The 22,193-nt window shown below is 52.1% G+C and overlaps 1 protein-coding gene across 1 annotated transcript in view; it reads left to right on the plus strand.

The window, feature by feature from the left end:
• Positions 1 to 12,211: 12,211 nt before the first annotated feature.
• SYT2 (synaptotagmin 2) overlaps positions 12,212 to 22,193 on the plus strand; it is a 45,078-nt gene continuing 35,096 nt past the window's right edge. The window contains exon 1 of the mRNA XM_025401968.1: positions 12,212 to 12,370. The gene's annotated coding sequence lies outside the window, so the exon portion shown is untranslated. The remainder of the gene's footprint in view (positions 12,371 to 22,193) is intronic.

Here is a 22,193-nt window from a genome sequence, read left to right on the forward strand (position 1 = left end):
GTCCTGGGCTCACATCTCTGGCTGTCCGAAATGGCCACACCCTTCAGCTTCAACTGCCTCCTCTAAGCAGATAACTCACAAATGTGAATCTTCAGCCCAGACCCCTCCTCTAAGCCTGCTTGCTCACCGATCTGCATGTTCAGTGACTCCACTTTGACACTTCTAAGGCATCTCAACACCCAATTCATGCTCTTACCCTCTTGTTCACTCCTGGTCTGACTCTAGGGAATTATATCGCAGTGAGTGACACCCCCATTTGGCCCATAGTACAAGCCAGGAGCTTAGGAGTTGCTCTTAGTGCCCCTTCATCCTCTCCCCTCACATCCAACCCAATACCAAAGCCAGTCACTTTCTTCTCTTCTTTCTTGAACGCTCTGCCTCTTCTCCAGCAGCCTGGGCCAGCCATTAGCATCTCTCACCTGGATTATGCAGAAGCTGGTCACTCTGCCTGGAATGCACTTCCCTCCTCACTGCCTAGTTAATTTTGACCCAGCCTTCAAGCCTCAGTTCAAGGGCCACTCCCTCCAGGAAGCGGTCCTTGAGCTCCCTGAGAGGTCTGAGTCCGTCTATTTTAGAGCACCATCCCACACTCCATAGTGCTGGTTGTAGCACAGATCTGATATGTGTGTGTGTGTGTGTGTGTGTGTGTTGGGCGGGGGCAGGGGTCAATGATGAGTGTCACCTCTCCAAGTAGGAGGAACACCCCATGAGGTCACAAGCTTGTCTGCTTTTGTTCATCATTAACTCCCTGATGCTGAGAACAGCATTTGACACATGAATTAACAAAAGATTGTTGAATGGATGAATGAATTGGCAGGAGTGAGTCTGGAGTCAGGTTTTGCACTTGGGCGGAGAGGCTGGAGGAAGGCGTTCTGGTGCCTTCAAAGAAACAGGGCTGGCCTAAGTGCAGGCACTGCAGGTGGAGGCAGCTATCACAGGCTCAGAAAGTGGGTCTGCCAGGGAGTGTGGGCAGCAGAGTTGCAGTGGAGAATGTGCCTTCTTGGGTCACGTGACTAGGAAACTATTAGTCCTCGGGAGCAATTAGTTAAGTTAATTAGCCCATCCATTTAAGCAGCAGCTAAAGCAACGGGGCCTGAAGACCGTTTGGGGAAAGACACTCAATTATTTGCACCAATGTCACCCTAATTTCCCCAGTAAGCTCAGCTGTGGCTGGGCAAGGGAAGAGACTTGAACACTCAATTAATTTCCTCTGTTTGGGGCCTGGAGTGGGAGGGGTAGAGGGACCTGGGCAGGAGGGTTGGCTGAAAGCAGGCTGCCAGGGCCCTTGAAGCCCCAGTGGCCACCTTCAGACTTTGCATCTCTCATTGACCCTTCTGATCAAGACATAAGTTTTTCAGGCCCCAGGGATGTCACTCCAGAGAGAGGATAACTTAGTCAAGGTCACACAGCAAATTAGTTCTAGGGACAGACCTAGAACCCAGGCTCCCAGCCTCTTCAACCAGGACCTCCTCTTCAAGGAAAGAAAAGAAGAGGTGCAGAAATCACTGTGGTGACCCACAGAGGTCCAGCGGGTTGCAGCCATGTAGTCACACAGCATAGCTCTCCTAGAGAAGCATGCAGTGGTACTTGCCTCCATCGCGGGACGCCAGCGCCCAGTCTCTGTTTCCCTGTCTGGAAAATGAGGCCAGTGTTTGTGGGGAGTGGACTTGGAGATACCACCATTCCCTATTCCCAATCTCTGGGGATGGTCTGTGGGCATACAGGTTCTGGTCTCTTTTTGACCCTCATATGAGGTCAGCAGTTAAGACAGGCATCTACTATGTGCACAGACTGTGCTTGATGCTTGGGGTGGGGTGGAGTGGGGGTAACTGCCAAGGTATGGGACAAGTCCCCTGTGGTAGTACAAGCAAAGTTACTGGAGAACAGTACCAGCCGGTGCATAGTGACATGCTGAGCTGTGTGTCTGTGAGGACAAGTCAGTCAGGTGATGAGTGAGGAGATGGATTTAGGGGGCTTCGAGGGAGAACTAAAGACTCTAGGTAAGTGTGTGAACCTATAGGGAAGTATGAATCTATGCAGGAATATGAGGATGCAGATGGGCTGGAGGGTTCGGGGGTTCCATGTTGGGGACAGAGAAACGAGAGTTGGAGTGATCAGGTGAGGCCATTTGGAGAAGGGCCTTTTGTCTGGGTGTAGCTGGAAAAGGTGACAATCGAGATTTTCAATGAAAATAGTGGCATGAGATGTCAAGCCGCTCATGCAAAAAGACAAGGAAAAACTTACGCTATCAGGGAGGGGCATTCTTTCCATGGGCTGCTGAGCTGGGGGACTTGCGTGAAAGGCTAGGTTGGGAGGAAATCCAAACTCTAAGGGGCGGGGCGGGGGTGGGAAGGAAAATGATATACATCAAAGGCCAACTCAGGCTCTAGGCACTGTGCTTTAAATGGGTTATCTTAGGTGAATTGGTGATGAATGTTCCTTAAGAAAATGAAACTGGAGCTCATCTGGAGCTCAGAGAGTTTAAGTAATTAATCCAAGTCACACAGTTAGCACAAGGCAGAGCCACGATTCTGGGTCTGATTTTGAATCCAGGGTCTTTCCACCAAAGCAGTCCCCTCACCCTTGGCTACATGGAGAACGACTGATGCCTGGACCCCTCCCAGGATAGCTGAGGGAGTCTCTGGGAGATGGGGCTGGGCGCCTTTCCTTTAAGCTCCTCAAGTGTCTCTGTTGGGCAGAGAAGTTGAGAGGGCCCAGCAGCAAGCTGCCTCCTGCTTTGGTCCCCAGCTTCCAGCTGTTGCATCACAGGGGACTGAGTTCCTGTCGCTGTGTACTAACTCCATTACTGTCAAAGATGCAGGAGGTAGGGAAGACACATTGGTGCTCTAAAGTTGATCTGGGACAGGCCTCCTGTCCTCTTACAGAAAGGCAGGTGCCCAAATTCAAAGGGAGAGGTGAGAGATGAAGAACAGTGAAGACAAAGGCTGAATCCACTGACCCCTTGCTTGTCACCCCCACCCCAGATCCATGCATGACCCCAGGAGTTCCTCTTCTACCATCACCACAAGCCTTGACGTATGTTTATTTCTCCCCAGGGAGCCATCCTCAGATGCCACTCACCCAAGGCAAAGGGACGATGGCTGTTCCCTCAACAGATGCACATGCGGCTCCTCGGGCCCCTTCCACTGGCATCAGCCACCACCAACTCTCTGCAGAGGAAACAACTCTCCCAGAGATAGTTGAATGGTTGGCTGTGATAGGCACCATTTCAGACTTGCCGTGTGACTTATTTAGACGGAGTCTCGCTCTGTCACCCAGACTGGAGTGCAGTGGTACGATCTCGGCTCACTGCAACCTCCACCTCCCGGATTCAAGCGATTCTCCTGCCTCAGCCTCCCAAGTAGCTGGGACTACAGGCGCACGCCACCATGCCCGGCTAATTTTGTATTTTTTGTAGAGACGGAGTTTCTCCGTGTCGTCCAGGATGGTCTCGATTTCTTGACCTCGTGATCCGCCTGCCTCGGCCTCCCAAGGTGCTGGGATTACAGGCGTGAGCCACTGCAGCCGGCCGCTGTGTGACTGATTTAAATATATTCTTCAGCTTTCCGATTCTGTAAACTGGGTAGAATAATATCTGAATGGAAACTTATACCTGAAGGCTTTAGGAAAAAGAAAGATTGTTTAGGAGCCTTTTGTAACTTCTTAGGCTGTGAGGTAATAACTATTGATAGATAGGAATGTGCTGAGGTGGAAAGAATGAACCAGCATGTGAGTCCAATAGTCTGGAATCAAATCCAGTCACTGCCATGTGTGAGGTTCTTAACATCTTCAGAGCAAGTTTTCCTGTACAATTTATGAGTCAATGAATTCCATGTCTTCTGTCCAACCTCCTTTCTGAGCTCCAGGCCCACAATTCTAGGGGCCTGCTGGACATTTCCTCCTGGATGTGGCTCAGGCTCCCAAACTGATCATGTCCCAGGCTGATCTCCTCACTCCCACCCGCCGCTGTGCTTCCTCTCTTGGTGACTGACGTCCCCGTCCTTCCCGTTCCACAAGCCAGAGATCCAGAAGTCACCCTGAACTCCTCTCTATTCCTCACGCCCACCCCCAATTAGCCACACGGTGTGGAGTCTTGTTTCTAGATGAGCACATCCATCCCTTCCTTCCCACTCCTATGGCTCCTCCATGGTGCAGACTGGTATTAGCTTTCCCTTGACTTACCGCAACACCCCCTCTCTGCCAGTGCCCTGCTTCAGGCCTTCCACTGTGCCCATTGCCTGTGTGGGCAGAAGCCCCACCCCCTTAGCCCGGCTTGCAAGGCCCTTCGCATCCAGGCTCCAATGCCCCTCCCACCCCACTCCCGGCCCCTCCTTCCCACTCTGCCCGGTGCCTCCAGGCGACGTGCCCAGTGTCCTCCTGCTTCCATGCTGGAGCACTAGATGTTCCCTTTGCCAGGAACACCGCCTTTCCTTGGGATCGGATCAGAGGTGTACTTACTTCAAGAGCCAGTCAGAAGCCATCTTCTCCGACTGTTCCTTCATCCTCACCCCCGTGGAGGCTCCAAGGGCTGTGGCTCCACGGGCTTTTGTGCATACCTGCTATTTTCCCCATGCTGCACTGTTATCTGCTTATGTGCCTGTCTCCCCCAGCAAACTTTCAAACTCTTGTGGGCAGGGATTGTGTCCTACAGCACTCTGTATCCCAGGGCCAGGCAGAGTGCAGGGCACATAGTATGTATTCAATAAAAAACATACCATAGCCAGGTATGGTGGTATGTGCCTGGAATCCCAGCCACTCAGGAGGCTGAGGTAGGAGAATCACTTGAACCCAGGAGGCAGGGGTTGCAGTGAGCCAAGATTGTGCCCCTGCACTCCAGCATAGGAGATAAGAGCGAAACTATGTCTCAAAAAAAAAAAAAAAAAAAAGCATATGAAATGAATGTTTGGCAGAGGGATCTTTGCTGGATCCTCTCTCCCCAAAGACCCAGCTACTCTGGAAGAAATGTACACATAGGCATGCCCCTTATATATGTGCCCAGCCAGTAGGTGGCAGTGGAAGTGTCACTGCATGCAAGCACATGACCCTTTCTGGGGTCCTCTGAGGCAGGCTGGAAACCCTGGCTCACAGGTGGGCAGGAGTACCTGTAACACGGGGCTCACCCAGGTAGATTCCTCAGACTGCAGTCTACATACCCACAGATAGGGGAGTTGATTATTTGGGCTTCTTGGATTCTCTGGGAAGATCCTCTGAGCCCAACCACAATTTTCTTTTCCTCTTCCGGGGCCCTCTGCCAAACATCTGTTCTTAGATGGCCTACATGTCTGGCTTGAATCTAGAGAGGACTTGGAATCGCTCCCTATGTCCGGAAAAAGCCCTTACAGAGGGGATGGAGAAGATCTGTGCTTTTGTGCAGGGAAGACTGGAGCTGGACTGACAGCAGCCTGGGAGACTGAAGTTAGCTGTGTGGTCTTGGGCAGGTCACATCACTCCCCAGAGGGTGGATGGGTTTTAGCGCCCCACAGACCAGCGCTTGAATCCTGGCTCTGGCATTTCCCAGCTATGCAGACTAGGGCAAGTCATTTGCATTTTGGGGGCCTCAGTTTTCCCAGCTGTGAAATGGGGACAAATACCAGTTTCATGAAGTAGTTACAGGGATGAGGTAGGACCCAAATGTCTACAACGCTGTTCAGTTTATGGCTGAGAAAGGAGGGCACCTGTATCAACTGGCAAGGCATATAGCACAGGGTTTTGGAGTGCGGCTTCAGGAGGCAATGATGAGGTTCAGATCCTGCATCTTCCCATCTCTAGCTGTGTGACCTTGGACAAGATATTATATCTCTCTTTACCTCAGTTTTCCCATCTTGAAACTAGAAATAAGAATAATCCTTTCTCCTAGAGTTGTTGTAAGTATGAAGTAAATAAATTCATGTGAAACCCTTAAAATAGTACCTAGCACATAGTAAGCATGAATGTGTGCTTCCTGTCACCATTGCTGTCAGCCTCATCAATATCATCATCTCAACACTTGAATTGCATTAACTCTAGGCACCTACCTGCTCTTGCAGGAAATCTTGTCTCCTCCGGATCTGCTTCATACCAGCATGTGATCTGGGAGACCCGCAAAGCTCACGTACATACCCTCATACTGTCTGGGCTGCCACTTGATGCTGGTTTCAATGTCCCCAGTTCCTCTGGCACCGCCACTGTCCAAAGCTGCTGCATGGCCTCTGATGCCTGGGCCCTGCTCCTCCTGCTGATGTGCCTGGCTGTCAAGGCTTTCAATCTTCTGCAGCCTTAGCTGCTCAGCAGCTTCTTTCAAAGAGAGAATGAGAACAGTCCCTCCCTAGGTGATGTGATCATTGGAGGGGCAGAGTCTCACAGCAGGTTGCTTGGGCCTTGAAGTGTTAGATTTAGTGAGCTTGCTCTCGAGACAGCTCTTTCATTCTACACACAGCCACTCCTCTTCCCAGGATCGCTGGGTCAGACAAGGTCAAGAGCCAGCCACTCTGCCCAAGCTGGAGGGTCTCGCTGTCTGACCTCAAGCCCTGTTGTGCAGACTCACTTGTTTTGTCAGCTTAATTCTTTCTTTCTTTCTTTTTTTTTTTTGAGACGGAGTCTCGCTCTGTTGCCCAGGCTGGAGTGCAGTGGTGCGATCTCGGCTCACTGCAAGCTCCGCCCCCCGGGTTCACGCCATTCTCCTGCCTCAGCCTCCCGAGTAGCTGGGACTACAGGCGCCTGTCACCACGCCCGGCTAGTTTTTTGTATTTTTTAGTAGAGACGGGGTTTCATGGTGTTAGCCAGGATGGTCTCAATCTCCTGACCTTGTGATCCGCCCGCCTCGGCCTCCCAAAGTGCTGGGATTACAGGCTTGAGCCACCGCGCCCGGCCAGCTTAATTCTTTCTTTTTGACAATAACCCCTACTTAACAACTGCCAGAAACCTCTCTATATGTCTGAAGCCTGGCTGTGAAAACACTTCAAGTTTTTCCCCCCAGGGACTCCTCTTTAGCTCCCAGGTAACCCAGTGGATGCAAATCCATACTCTGGAAGATGGATGCCAGCAGACGCCTTGGGTTTGAGGTATGCATCTCAGTCTCAGCTGCAACCCATCCTGGATGCCTTGCCCCATGCAACATGTATAAACTGCCTGGTACATAGCAGGCACTAAATAACCAGTAGGTTTTGCTTTTTTTTTTTTTAATCAGTTTCCTCATCTGCAAAGCAGAGATAATAGAAGTTATAGGCTCACACCTGTAATCCCAGCACTTTGAAAGGCCAAGGTGGGCAGATGGCTTGAGGTCAGGAGTTCAAGACCAGCCTGGCCAATATGGTGAAACCCCATCTCTAGTAAAAAATACAAAAATTAGCCAGGCATGGTGGTGCATGCCTGTAGTCCCAGCTACTTGGAAGGCTGAGGCATGAAAATCGCTTGAACCCAGGAGGTAGAGGTTGCGATGAGCCGAGATCACACCTCTGCACCCCAGCCTGGGCAACAGAGCAAGACTCCGTCTCAAAACAAATAAGCAAACAAACAAAACAGCTAACATTTACTGTGCCCTTATTATGTCCAGATGATGTTCTAAGTTTTTTACATGTATTAACTCATACAGTATTCACAATGATTGTATGAGGTGAATACTGTTTCTGTTCCATTTTATGGATGAGGCATAGGGTGTGAAGTGCCTTGACCAAGGTCGCACAGCTGCTAAATGGCAGAACCAGGATTCTACTCCCAGTGGTGTGGCTTTAGAGCCTGTATTTGAACCATCATGGTATCCATGCTAATGCTCAGAATTACTGTGAGATCCAATGATTCCATGTCTTATGGCTCTATACAAGCACTAAGAGCTGCTGCTCCCATGGCTCAGTGATTTGGAGGGGGTGGGAGGAGGGGGAGGAGGAGCAGGGAGACGGTCTCTCTTAGCACTAGTGATGGTCATGGTAGTGACTGCAGGATTTAGAGGCTCTTTGCAGAAATCTAGTTGCTGCGTTTCTAGAAGGGAATACTGAAAGCCATTATTTTGTTTGGACAGGTCTGAAGTGGGGAGGGAACTCGGTCAAGGTGAAGAACTACATCAGCTTCTCAAGCATCCTCTTCTCTCCCTTCCCTTCTTCCTCTCTCACTCCTCATTCAGCTAGGGCCTGGGGGCAGGGCTGGGGTTTCCAGGAAGGCTGCCTTCACACTGCCCAGGCGGTCTGCCTCAGCTACTATTGTAGGGTTCGGCTGCTGGGGGTGCTCATGGAATATGGCTGGGGGGAAGGGGCCGCCAGCCTCCCAAGCAGCAGCCTTCACTAAGGCCTAGATCGCTCAGAGAGAAAGGAGGACACCTGAACAGCCACAGAAAACTGGCCCAGGAGACTGCAAAAGTACTCTTTGAGGCACCTCTTCCTAACATGACCCTTCCCTCTACAGGCCCTGCAAACATATGGGCAACAGGAGCCTGATCCTGCAGCGCTGGCTTAGAGCCCAGAGTTCCAGGGCAGCTCCAGCATTTCTGTAGAGGAGGGGTTTAGGAGTTGCCATCTCATTGGAAGGGAGGTAAGGGGCCTTTATTTTAGTCTGTGGACTTATTTGGAGGTGACTTTGGGGAGGATGCTGATAGAGATCATGAAGGAGGGTAAAGTCTCCCCAACCCTACCCTGGCCACCATGGTTCTGCCAATGCCTGCTACCACAACTCCAGGCCTGGGGTTTGTTCATGCTGACACCTGAGGCCAACCCAGGGACAGTGCAGAGAATCCTGTGCTTGGACTACGGACCTGGAGAGGCAAAGCCTTGGTGGGGACGAACTGGCTTCAGCTGCTGTCCACCTTGTCCAGTAAGCCTAGAGGGAGAAGTTAGGATTTCAGGAGCCACCAAGTGAGGTGAGGCTACGGAGGAGACAGAGTTGGGGGTCAGGGAGGGGAGGGATAGTTAGAACCCTGGGGGAGAAGGCTGAGGGTGGAGTAAGAGGCTCCTTCCCTTATTCCTTCAGCCCTCTGTCTTCGCCAGCAAGGCCAACACTGCTATGCCACGAATGGCACTGCACTAGTCTCTTTATATACATTATCCCATTAATCCTTACAAAAAGTCTGTTTTATAATCAAAATCCCCATGTCGCAGGTGAGAAAGTTGAGGCGTAGAGAAGTTATGCAATTTGCCTGTAGTCATACAGCATACAGAGGCAACACAAGGATTTGAGGATGCAGCATTTGAGGTGTTTACTGAGTGCCTACCCTGGGCCAGTAGGCTAGGTGAGCAGGGTCCTTGCCCTCCTGGAGCTTACAGTCTAGTGTTGGAGACTAGAACAAGGAAGGATAAGTGTGATGAGGGCTGCAGAGGAGAAGCACAGGGCACACAGGGAGAGGGGTCAGGTAACTGGGACTGGCAGGATGGAGGGGGTTGGCCTGGTGTAGTGGGGTGTGGAGGACAGCATGTACAAAAACTCCGCAGCAGGAAGGAGCATAGCCCTTTGGGCCCTGCAAGGAGACAGTGAGGGAGTGGGCAGCGCCAGGTGAAGTTGGAAGGTGGGTAAGGGCTGCATCTAGAGATGCTGGTGCAGGAAGCCTGAAAAGGTAGGATGGACAGTGAGGACCTAAGGAGCACCTGGGGAGGAGGGCGGAGCTCGAGATATACACCCAGCCTACGTAGACTCACAAGACCCAGCTCCATGCCCTAACCTACGTCAGGACCTTGGGTGAGTCATCCACCCTTTGGGGGTTCCCTGTGCCTCAATGGAGTGAAGAATTATCCCTTCCTCACCCTGCTGCCTCCTGGGGAAGTCAATAAGAATCAAGTGAAATTAAGACTGTCAGGCTGTCATTGTCATCCCTATCAGGGGAAGGGTCCTCTGAGGCCTGAGGGGGCTCCGAGTGAAGCACAGCTGTGTTTTCTCCAGGGACTCACCGTGTTTCCATCCTCCCCTATTCTGGCCCAGCCTCTGCCTGTGCAAATGTCACCCGATCCTTCCACATGCCATCAGAATTCCACTTCTGCCCAAGAGGGGAAGGGGCACATTGGAGGCAGCATAGACATTAAACACGGTATTTTCAGAAGGAGCAGACATAACCTTAGAGAACTGCTTTATTTTCTGTAATTAGACTTTATTTTACTGGAGGCAGCTTTGCGTAAGGCTCAGGCGTCTCTTGGTCCATTTTATCAGAAGGAACTCTGAGGGTCATTTCATCCATCCCTTTTCATCCAGCAGCACTACATTCCAATCGTGAAGGCATAAGCTTTCCCTGTCAAGCAGGATGCTGCCCCAGACCCTTAGCATCAGGAAATCCCAAAGTCAAACCTGCATCCAGCCTGCTGAATGAAATTTCAGTCCCATCCTCCCTCCCTCCTAGCAAAAGAAGCTTTGGGGGAGATTTCACAAAAGAAGCACTTCTCTCCCCAGGGAGAAACCGAAGAAGAGCAGCAGGTACTGCTCTTCAGTCTGCATACTCATCTCAGGTGACAGGTCCCCTCCTCGATGTGAGGTGGCATGATGGGAGTAGGTTACGGGAGTGTACCAGAGTAGGGGAAAACCCTGGTGCCCTCCTGCTGAGCATCTGACCTTGAGCCCTTTACCCCAGGTCCCGTTTTCCATTTGAAGAACAGTGAGGGGTCAGCAGACCTGACTAGAGGGTCTCAGGCATGGGTCCTCTCCCCCAGCCCACACATGAACACACACACACACCCTTCCCAACACCCAGGTATGCAGATGCACACTCCCCCACAGGACCAGCAGCCCGGAAATCCCTGAATCAGCTTTTCTGCAGTCCAGGGTCTGTGACAAGCGAGCTGCTGCCATTCTGAAGAGAGGCTCCAGCCCAGCCAGGAGCAGCGGGTGCTGCAACACTGCAGTCCCAGGCTTCAGGAGTGAGGTGTATGTCCTGGGGCGGGGGATGCCTAGAGGAGGGGAGGAAGGGGGATTCACTGCGGGTATTGGGAATTTCCCAGTTCCCCACACTCTGTGGGGATGAGAAGCCGTGGAAAGCCCTGAATGACTGTCCCCCCAACACACATGCACACAGGATTTTTGTGTGTGTGGGGTGGGGGGGTGAGGAATGTCACCTCCTGGGTCAAACACCTAACTTGAGTCCTGGTCCTGAGTGTGCAGAGCAGAAGGCAAACAGAAAGCAGCGGCATGGAGGGTGAAGGAGAGGTTGAGGGGAGAGGGCGAGGATAGGGTGGAGCTGGGTCAGGGGTGGTTAATGGCCAGACAGCAGCAGAAATTCCACCTGGCCAGCTGGGGCCCCGAGGTGAGGTTGAGGGGACTGAGGGTGCGGCCCAAGGGTGAGACTGAGGCACAGGAGTGCTGCCCGGGCTCTCCGTCCTCCCTGCCCCTTTCTGGTGCTCACAGTGGGTGTCAGCCTCGCCTTCCCAAGTGGGAAAAAGCAGAGCTGCGGAGGTGGGAGGTGTTGGGTCCATGGCAGAGCCCTTCTGCTGGGTTCCTATCTGGGAGCAGGCAGAGGGTCCTGTGCCAGCAGACGCTCTTCCTCCTCTCCCCCAACCCTGTACCCCTCCATCCCCCTTTCTCCCCTCTCCAGGTGGCCCGTGAAGAGCCCTGGCACCAGCCTTGACCTCACCCTCTGGGACAGACTGAGGCTGGGGACCGCGGGCTGCCGGAGTCCTCCGGGCGAACTCCCCAGCTCCCCTTCCCCTCCAGCGTCTGCCTTTTGTTCCATCTCTCTTCTTCTCCCTCCCTTCTCTCCCTTGACTCAGGAAAACCTTCATCCGTATCTCCTGAAGCAAATCGTTTCCCTCCCACCCCCGCCCGCACACCATTCCCTACAGCCAGGGGGTCCCCTCCCTGGTGTCCCCTCCCCCCAGCCAGTTCCCGGACCTGAGAGGCTGTAAACTCAAGGCTGGCGGGTGGGGTGGGGAGTGTCGCAGGAGTGCACGGAGCTGGCGGGGACTCCTCCGCAGAATCGGGGGAGTCCCGTAGGGCTCCAGGGGCGCGGAGCCGGCCCCGCCCTCCCCAAACTTCTGTAGGGCCGCGCCAGTTTAAACCCCTCTCCCCCAGCCTAGTCCCTCCCGCACACACCTCCCCTTCCCCTGTCGCCCGTTTCCTCCTCCGCTGGCAGTCCGGACTGGAGAAGGGGGGTGTGGGCGCGCGGAGGCGGCCTCTCCCGCAGCGGGGATTGCCTGGGGCGGGGGGCCCTGCGTCGCGGTTTGCGGGGATCGCCCTCGGAGGGGACGCGCGTGCTGTGTGCAGGCGGATGTGAGGAGCATCTCAATTGGCGGGCGGGGGAAGCGGGATCAGGTTGTTACTACTGCAGAGAGAGAGGAAGAGAAGAGAGAGAGGGAGAGAATCGCGGGAGCGAGGGCCGCAGCGGCAGGGCCGGCGGGGAAGTGGGAAGAGGGACCTGGACTTCAGGACCCCAGGCGTCCCCGCCCCCGCCCTCTCCACCAGCGCAGGCTGAACGCGCCCGGAACGTCCCAGGGTAAGAGGGAACCCCAGGCAGGGCACCCCACGAGGGCAGCCAGTAGTCCCGAGCGAAGCCGCGCCTCGATCGACAGTGGCCACCCTTAGGGCCTGGGGCGCGGGCAGACGCGGGGTCGCCAGACAGGGACACCCCGACTTTTGGGGCTTGGCGCTCACGGCGGGATAAACTAAGTACAGGACTGAGTCCTTGGTGGGAACTGTAATCCGGAAATCCATGGGCGTCGGAATTACCTGGCTAGATCCGGGGGAGGTGTCCTGAATTATCTCGGGAACCCCTCGCCCGCAGCCAGTTTCTCCCCTCGGAGAGCCAGGGTCCAACGCGGAGAGAAGGCAAGAGAAGCTGCGGTGTCTTAGTGCTGGGACCGGGGACCTGCGGGGAAGCGAAGGCGCCTCGCCGCAGAGAAACCGTGGGAAGGGCGTGGGGAGGTGCATGAAGTGGGCGTGCGGGGAGAAGTGGGTGCGGGGCGCGTGGGACCCCGCCGCGCCTGCTTCGCTGAGGAGCTGGAAGACCACGCTTGCGCAACACTGGGGAGCCCCTAGCGCAGAGTGGGGTGTGCCGGAGGCATCCGCGGTGCGCAGGGCTGGCTGCCTTTCTGAGCCCCCCGCCTTGCCGCAGCCGTCCAGAGTTGGGATGCGCGGCTGCATTTTCCACCCCTTCCTCTCCCAGGAACTTTCCCACACTTTGACACGCACCACGGCTCTGTGCATTGGAGGAAGCAGGCTCCCGGGGATCCTGGCAAGCTTGCAGAGACCCGGGCGGGCGATGGGAGGGGGCAGCTAGGCAGTGGAAACAGCGTCCTACTCGGTTTGCAGTGTGACCTTGGACAAGCCGCTGCACCTCTCTGAATCTCAAGATGATGGAGGCGCATGGTGCCCAAGACAGGAATGGGGACGAGGTGGGGGAGGGTGCGTGGGGGACAAGCTCATGGGCATGCCTGCCCGAGCCTCTACCTGGGAATCGCTGCCTTTGGTCACTGGCCTTTCTTAAGTGAGTTCAGTGCTCACTTCCTGAGCAGGGGGTGGCAAGGTGGAGCTGTGAACCCAGCGCCCCAGGGAGAGTCCGAAAGCTTCCATTCTGACCTGTCCTGTGACCTTGGGCAACTCACTGACCCGCTCTGGGTCTCAGTATCTTCATCTGGAAAATGGAGTTTGGAATTTAAGGTATCTGAAGTTTCTCCCAGCCCTAACACCCTGCCGGTGTCACCCACTGAAAAGATGGGGGTGGGGTGCAGCTGGGTAGAATGACCTAGCCTCTGGGAAGACTGTAGCTCCCCTACTGCACCCCCCATCCCAAAGTAGCAGGGCTGTGACACCCTCAGCCTGTTCATTGGTCATCTCTCCCCACTCTCAGAATTCAGCTGATGGGGAGAAAGGCTGGCTTTCCGGCATTACACATCCTCTTTGCAGAGGATGGATTCTTCCCTGGGGAAAGGTTCGCTGTGACAGATAGATGACCATAGGTTAAAGGGTGATGTCAAGGACCTCACAAGGTCATGCTGTCTGCTCTCTACCTCCAGACAGGGCTGCATCCACCTCAGATAAGGAAGATCTGAAGGAATCCTCTCGTTTTAGAAAAGATCTCCACTGCAATAGCCTAGAGCACCTCATTGTGCAATGTGACAGTCCTTGCCATAGGAAAGTCTAATCTAACTCCTTTTTGGGATGAACTCTGGTTCTGTCTTCAGTTGAGATGAGACAATGGCTTCTTACTGGGCATTAGGGTGTTGTGGATGAGTCCCAGTTTGAGACAAGAGAGCTGAGTTTAATTCACAGGCTCAGCCTCCAATTTGTGTGACCTTGTGTGACCTTGGGCAAGGCCCTTTCTTGCTTTCCTCCCCTGTACATTGAGAAGGTAGAACTAGATAACTTCTCAGGCCCTTGCAACCGCACAGTTTTGTGGCTGCAGTTCTGGGCTGGTGTCTGAGTAGCAGGAAGTGGGCTTGGCTGGGTGATGGGAGCAGGTGGACTCCAGGAATTTCCAATGCATTGCCCTCCCACTTCTGTCACCAGAGTTGAGACAACTTGAGACAAATACTGTGTATGAATTTCAAAGCCCGGCACACCCCTGGAGGGACTCCCCAGGAGACCTTGGCTCTACTGGTTATTGGCTGTGTGACCTTGAGCAAATTACTTCATATCTTTGAGCTTCAGTTACTAAGTAGTCAAAACAAAATGAGAATAGTGGTGGTATTTTAGGGTTTTTATGAGGATTAAACAAGAAGCATATGTAAATACTTGGTCCAGTGCTGAGCTGTCTAAGTCCTCAATGAGTGGTAGCTATTGTTAATAATAATACAAACTGTGTAGCAAGCAGGTGGCAGGGCAGCTGTGAGCAGTGGCCATGGGGAGCAGGGAAAGATTGTGGACTTGCAGTGTGATCTTCCCGTAACATCTTCAAAGCTTCGCTACAGAATAGGAATGTCAGCACTGTCTCTCTGTCTCTGACCATTAGGACCATTCTGCAGTAGAAACTCCATGGGAAACAGAGAGACTGCTTGACTTTCCAATAAGCTCACACCAGTTTTCCTTTGGGTCTTCCTTCCCCACTCTCTGCCACACCTCTGTGGTTACGACAAAATGGGCCTTTTACTCCATTGCCTGAACCTTCTAGAAATGGACCAACTGAGAAGCAGAGAGGGATAAGGCTGGATGTCCCTGGAGTGAGTGGCTGAAGGCATGTCTACCCCCAGGTGGAAGGAGTGGCAAAGGGACTGGCTCAACCTGGAGGAGGATTCCCAGGACCCCATGGCCGGGACTGAGGTTTACCCTAGACTTGCTGTGTGACCTTAGGCAAGTCGCACACCACTGTGGACCTCAGTTTTCTCATATGTGAAGTGAAAGCTTGGTTTAGATGACCCAAAGTCCTTCTGGCCTTGTTGATCCAAGGCCCTTCTGGCTCTGCCTTTGCCGAGGCTGGGTGGGGAGGGGTGGGGTGGCGTGGGGTGAGGTGGGAGGTTTGTTGGAGTCGTTCAGGCTTTGGGTGTTCTCTGCTCTTTGATTCCAGTCCTATAAGTCAGCTTGGGGAGAGGCGATGACCTCACCTTCTCAGTAAGAGTGCTGATGGTTAAAAGCAAAGGCTTTGCAGATAGATATATCTAGGTCCCCATCTTGGCTTGCTCCTTAATACCTTTGTGAATTCAGGCAAATTATCAACCTCTCTGAGCCTCAATTATCTCACCTGTGAAAAGGGAATATTACCAACCTGGAATAGGAAGTCCCTAGTGTGATATTGACTAATGTACAAGGAATGGGTTTTTGAGGTTCTTTTTTTTTTTTTTTTTTTTTTGAGGCTGAGTCTCGCTCTGTCACCCAGGCTGGAGTGCAGTGGCCGGATCTCAGCTCACTGCAAGCTCCGCCTCCCGGGTTCCCGCCATTCTCCTGCCTCAGCCTCCCGAGTAGCTGGGACTACAGGCGCCCGCCACCTCGCCCGGCTAGTTTTTTGTATTTTTTAGTAGAGATGGGGTTTCATTGTGTTAGCCAGGATGGTCTCGATCTCCTGACCTCGTGATCCACCCGTCTCGGCCTCCCAAAGTGCTGGGATTACAGGCTTGAGCCACTGCGCCCGGCCTTGAGGTTCTATGTTATCACAGAGAGGGCTCAAGTTAGAGGAGCAGGGATACAGTTCACAGTCCTGCAGTTGTCACCATGCACACGCTCCCCCAAAATGCCCCAGTGTTCTGTGTTGTCCTTCTGCTGTGCACTGGCCTCAGGCTCCAGGAGTTTGCATGCGCTGGTCTTTGTCATGGGGCCTGGAGAAAGGAAGAGCTCATCCACAGAGGCCAAAGGCCAAGCAAGCGTGAGTCTGAGGGAAGTGTGGCTGACAAAAGGCTCCTGATGATGAGGGAACACGAGCCAGCAGCGTGGCATCCCTCCATTCAAGGTTAATCATGAGGAAAGGCTGTGAGATGTAGCCTTGGAGAAAAGGCTGAAGGAGGGGGGGACATCGCCTTCCACAGGGATGTGTTAGATGAGTGGCATGGCAGGACGAGGCACTGAAAGGGGCTGTGGGATCATCTCATCCAGCCCTCTGTTTTGACTATGGGGAAACTGAGGCTTAGAGAGGGGGAGCTCCTTGCCCAGGACCACACAGCAGGTTAGCACCAGCGATGGAGCTTGCCGGCCCTTGTAGACCGTCAGTCCAACGCTCTTTCCTTCCTCCCTGTTAAGCACCAAGCAGTTATTTTCCATCTTTTCTAAAATCAGAGCACAAGGTAAAATGCTTTGACTGCAGCAGAAAGGACATGAGTCCTGACAGGAAGGAACTTCCTGATCTAGATATTGAAATCATGGGGTCCAACCTTCCCATTTTGCAGAATAGAACACGGAAGCCCAAGAAAATTAAACAACTAGCATAAGGTGACCCAGTATCAGACACTTGCATTCCCAGGCCTGAGCTCTCTCAGTTATGCCAGCTATGCCACGCTGCTGCTCTTGAGCCAGACAGGGCAGCAGGATAGCCAAATGTGAAAAAAAGAAACCCAGATGGGCTTGGGGAAGGGAGGGAGGACAGAAAGACAAAAGACCAAAAGACAGAAATATTACTTCCAAGACCACGCTTTGCTTTCTCAGCTTGTCTCAGTTGGCCCCTGCTCAGAGCTGTTGAGGCTGACAGCCTGCTTTGCCCTCTGAGAGGAGAGAGGAGGGAGACAATAGCCAGCCCCAGTGGTCTCACTTCCATTGACAAGGCTGAGTGAAAGAAAGTCAATATTTGCCCAGTGGCAAAGGATAGGGAGTAAGTCTGACTTGGGATGGGGTGGGTAGGGGCTAACAGGGTAGGGTGGTGGGGAGTCATTCTGAAAAGGAAGACTGCAGCGTGTAGGGCCTTGGTTGTGAGGATTTGACTTCTGAAGGAGCCTTTGGATGTTCCACATTAAATAACCCTTTGTATCTCGGAGTGCATCCGGCCCCATTCACAGGCACCATCCTCCCAGAAGCCCTGATCCCTAATAAATTTCACTTATTGTTTGGAGCTGACACCTCCCCAGCTTCCAGCTCCCTGGAGAAATGGAACTTTTGAAGCTTTTGCAGAAAGGCCTCCGAGCAGATGGCCCATTGAGCGGGTCTCTCAGGCAGAAGCTGCAGAAGCTGTGAGAAAGGCTCGCTTCCTTATCTGGGTCCCCGAGCCTAGGGAAAGATGTGGAAAAAGTCCTTGGCAGGTCAAGAGAGGCTGTGAATTTTTTTTTCTGCTTTTGTTTTGTTATCTTTCCATTTTTCTTCTCCACATCCTGCTCCTCTTTTCTGTCTGTCCTGAGATTGGGGAGGGGCTGGGAGGGAGGAGAGGAGGGGCAAAGCCCACAGCCTTCCCCAGCCGGAGTGGAATTCTTGAACCCTGTAGCAGCTGCCGTCTGCTTCAGTGGCTTTTGTGATGGCTGCGTTGCTCATGGAATCACAGCTTAGCAGTTTAACAAAGGGTGCATTTGGAAGCAGAAGGGTTTCTAGTAGAAGGTACTGGGGCTATACTGCAGCAGGAAGGGCTCATGTGAGGTACAAGAAGGACTTCCTACCAGGGGAATTGCCCGCTGTTGGCAAATCTACTAGGTGGACAACTGTGGGAGCTGATCCACTGGACTTCCTTACTGTCTTGGGAATGAGCCAGGTTTGTTACCTGTCCCTGAAGGGGCCACAGTGACATTCCTGGAGGTCAGTGCTGCCACCCAAGCCTAAACCTGGTCCCACAGCCACCAAATTGATCATCAGGGCTGGCAGTCCTTGGAGACCAGAAAGCCAGAGTAGCTTCCTAAGCCCTTAGTTTGGCCCCGGTCACTGAGGGAGGGGCAGAGGGTGAAAGGGGGCAAGGAGGGCCCTTGGCCTTGCCTTAGCCCAGCCAGCCCTGCAGCCAGGAGAGATACTGCAGCACCTATGAGCAGCCGGCAGGAGAGTCTCTCAACGCTGCCGCTCACAGCAGGGCAGACCGAGCCTGCCAGCTCCAAGCCTGCCTTCAACCTGCTCCCCACTGCTCGGCTGGGCTGGGACTTGAGGGCAGCCGGCTGCTCAGAGACAGATTGCAGCCTGTCCCCCGTCCCCGCCCCCAGCACATGGTGCCTGGGTGAGAGCACAGTCCAGCTCCTGGACTTATGTGGACTTCCTGCATGTGTACTTTGTCCTGAGCTGCGCCGCAGTCCATGGTTTTTGGTTTGGTTTTCAGGATTTTTGAGACAGGGTCTCACTCTGTCGCCCAAGCTGGAGTGCAGTGGTGTGATTATGGCTCACTGCAGCCTCCACCTCCTGAGGCTCAGGTGATCCTCCCACCTCAGCCTCCCACATAGCTTGTGGTGTGCACTACCATGCCTGGATAATTTTTGTTTTGGGAGGTTTTTCTTTGTTTTTGTTTTTTTTATATTTTATTTTTTGGTAGAGACAGAGTTTCACCATGTTTCCCAGGCTGGGCTCGAACTCCTGGGCTCAAGTAATCCTCCTATCTCAGCCTCCAAAAAGTGCTGGGATTACAGGTGTGAACCATCTGCCCGGCCCCTAGTCCATGTCTTAGTGTGACTTGGAACATGTGGAGCCTTGTACTTGTATGTGCTTGGCACTGTTGTACAGTGGTTAAACCTCAGATGCTAGGGCTAGGTTGCCTGTATTCAAATGCCAGCTCCTCCAGTTTTTTATCTGTGGGACTTTGGCTAAGTTATTTAAACACTTGTTACCTCAGTTTCCTCATCTGTAAAATGGAAATGAAATAGCTTGCCATCAGGTTGGCATGAGGATTTGATGTATGACTATTTACATATAGCTCTAAGAATAGGCAGTGCCTGACACACTGTGTTATACAGATTTCGCTATCAAGTGCTATAAAGAGTGTTGTTATGGTGTTTCTGAAAACTGATGGACATTTTGTAGATAAACTTAGCAGCAGAGCTGGGAGTGGGCAAGGCAGGGATATGATTGGCTTTAATGAGGAGAATCTACAACCCAGTGAACCCACTATTAAGTTACTGCACATCGCCCCAGGCGAGCGGGTTTTCCCTATCTCTTGGACCTCAGTGGTCCCCATTAAAAAATGTGGAGAGGGATGCCTGTCTTCCTCACTTCTCCCAAGATATCCTGGAATCAAATGAGGTGGATGATGGTCTGAAAAAGCCAGTGAGCATAGCGGATGCACAGGTTGGCCTCTTCCTGCCCCTGCTCTGGAGTACATGCTGGCTTTCTGGCTGAGGTCCTGGCATGTCAAAAGTGGGAGCTCCTTCCCCCTACCACCTGCAACCGGACTATCCACAGTGCAGGGAGGCAGGCAGGGGCTGACCAGAAGCAGCACATTGAGTCAATATCACAGTCAGCATCTTTCTTGCCAGGTAAGACAAGGACCCTGACTGTTAGTGCCCTTGTCGCTTCCTCCTCTTGCCTCCTTCCTGACTGGGAGGAAGAGCCAGTCTGACGTGCTCACAGTATTGGATTGATGGTTAGGTTAGGGCCTCATGGTTTGGCCCCAGTATCCTCTGCCAAGAACCATGGGAGTGGCCAGCCTGTGTATACCCAAGCAAGCAACCAAGTGATGCCCACTGCCCTACAGACTTCCCACCTGGTCATCTGGGGTGAGTTGTGAATATGCAGAGGGAAGGCCACTTTAGAAATGGCCTTAGAAATGTCTGCTTCTGGAGCTTTCCTCAGAGCTTCTTCCTGAATATCATTTTACCAAGAACCCCAGAGCTGAGGTTTCTTGGCCAAGGTCACCCCCAAAATCAACTGTGGGCTCATGTCTTGAAGTCCACTATATTTCATCTGCCCCCTTCCCCAGGCTTCCCTAAAGAAGACATCCAGAATTGGCTAGAAATGTAGGTTTCCCTTCCAGTGCCTGTCTCCTGTGACCCTGCTCCTGACCTCAAATCCCCCTGAACATCATCCCTTGTAAGTTGAATGGGTTTAGATTAGAGGGCGGGGAGAACTTCTTGAATGGCCTCATTGGGACAGGGAATGGAGGCTTTCCCCAAGATATATAAGGGCAGACCTGCTCTCCATGAGTCTGGGCTGGATCAGGTCTTAGGAACTTGACAGGAGTCAAGCTTTGTGTTGTCAGACTCCTGACAAGGAGTCCAAACAACACAAAGTCCAAAGTCAGGTCCTGCAGCCTACTAGCCATGTGGCTTTGGGCAAGTTACTGACTCGCTCTGAGCCTTATCATTAAATTGGAATGGATATGATTTACTATCTTATTTATGAAAGTTCATAAATATATATTTACTTTTTAAAAACAGCTTTATTGAGATATAATTCACATACTATACAATTTACCCATGTAAGTGCACAATTCAATAGTTTTTAATATATTCACAGAATTGCACAACCATCACCACAATCTAATTTCAGAACATTTTTTCACCCCTAAAAAGGAACTCCATACATATTAGCAGTCACCCTTGATTCTTCCGTTCCTCCCAGCCTTAGCCAACTAATCATCTACTTTCTGTCTCTATGAAATTGCACCTTCTGGATATTTTATTTAGATGGAACTATACAATACATGGTCTTTTGTGACTGGCTTTCTTCACTCACATAGTGCTTTCAAGGTTTAGCCATGCTGAAGCATGTATCGGTACTTTATTTCTTTTTATTTCCAAATAACATTCCATTGTGTGGATATACTGCGTTTTATTTCTCCATTCATCAGTTGATGGGCATTTAGTTGATTCCATTTTTCAGCTACCCTGAATAATGCTGCTATCAACATTTGTGGAAGGATTTTCATAAGGATATGTGTTTTCATTTCTCTTGGGTATATGTAGGATTGTCAAATGGTATACTTTTTTTTTTTTTTTTTTTTTTTTTTGAGATGGAGTTTCACTCTTGTTGCCCAGGCTGGAGTGCAATAGCACGATCTTGGCTCACCACAACTTCCGCCTCCCAGGTTCAAGTGATTCTCCTGCCTCAGCCTCCCAAGTAACTGGGATTACAGGCATGTGCCACCATGCCCAGCTAATTTTGTATTTTTAGTAGAGACAGGGTTTCTTCATGTTGGTCAGGCTGGTCTCGAACTCCCGACCTCAGGTGATCCACCCGCCTTGGCCTCCCAAAGTGCTGGGATTACAGGCATGAGCTACCATGCCCGGCTGGTATACTTATTTTTAAATGGTATATTTATATTATGAGGCTCTGTTCTAAGTATTTTGTGTGGATAATCTCCTTTAATTATCACTATACTCTATGAGGTAGGTACTATTATGTATCCCCCTCTTAAAAAGTGAAGAAATGGAGGCATCATTTGAGGGACATCAAGGGACTTGTCCAAGGAGACTCAGCTGAGAGAGCCAGGATTTGGACCCTGGCCTCTGGCCCTTCACTCTGCCACCAGCTTGCTCCCACATGGGAGGTTTAAGTGAGAGAATGTCTGAAAGTGCTCCCACCCTGACTGTAGTAGGTGCCCAAGAAAAGTTTGTTGGATGCTGGGAAAGGACCAGACACTTTGCGTTTCGGTGTCTGACTCACCATGTGGCTTTAGGGAATTTGTGTCCCTTTGAGCCTCAGTTAAATTTCCCCAATACCTAAAGCTTCAACATGGCATTTCCTAAGAGACAGGGCTGAGATGGGAGGTGCAATATCATGGAAAGAGCCCTGGATTCTAGCTCTGGCTTTCTCACTGGCTTGGAAGGGGTAGTAATTTCCTTTTTCTATCTCTGGGTTTCCCCAGCGTTCATTTAGAGGCTAGAACAATTGATCCTAAGTTTCCTTCCAGCTCTCCCATCCTATACAAGTTCTATGTTCTTCCTCAGCAACCGGAGCCCCCTGGGGAGCTAAGCTGGGATGGGTGCCCAGGGCCTCAGGTCACTGCTGTGCTCAGCAACACTTCTCCTACCCAGTGTGCTCAAGGCCAGGTAGGGGCTGAGTGG

The sequence above is a fragment of the Theropithecus gelada genome, chromosome 1, assembly GCF_003255815.1.
Source record: "Theropithecus gelada isolate Dixy chromosome 1, Tgel_1.0, whole genome shotgun sequence".
Lineage (NCBI taxonomy): Eukaryota > Metazoa > Chordata > Mammalia > Primates > Cercopithecidae > Theropithecus > Theropithecus gelada.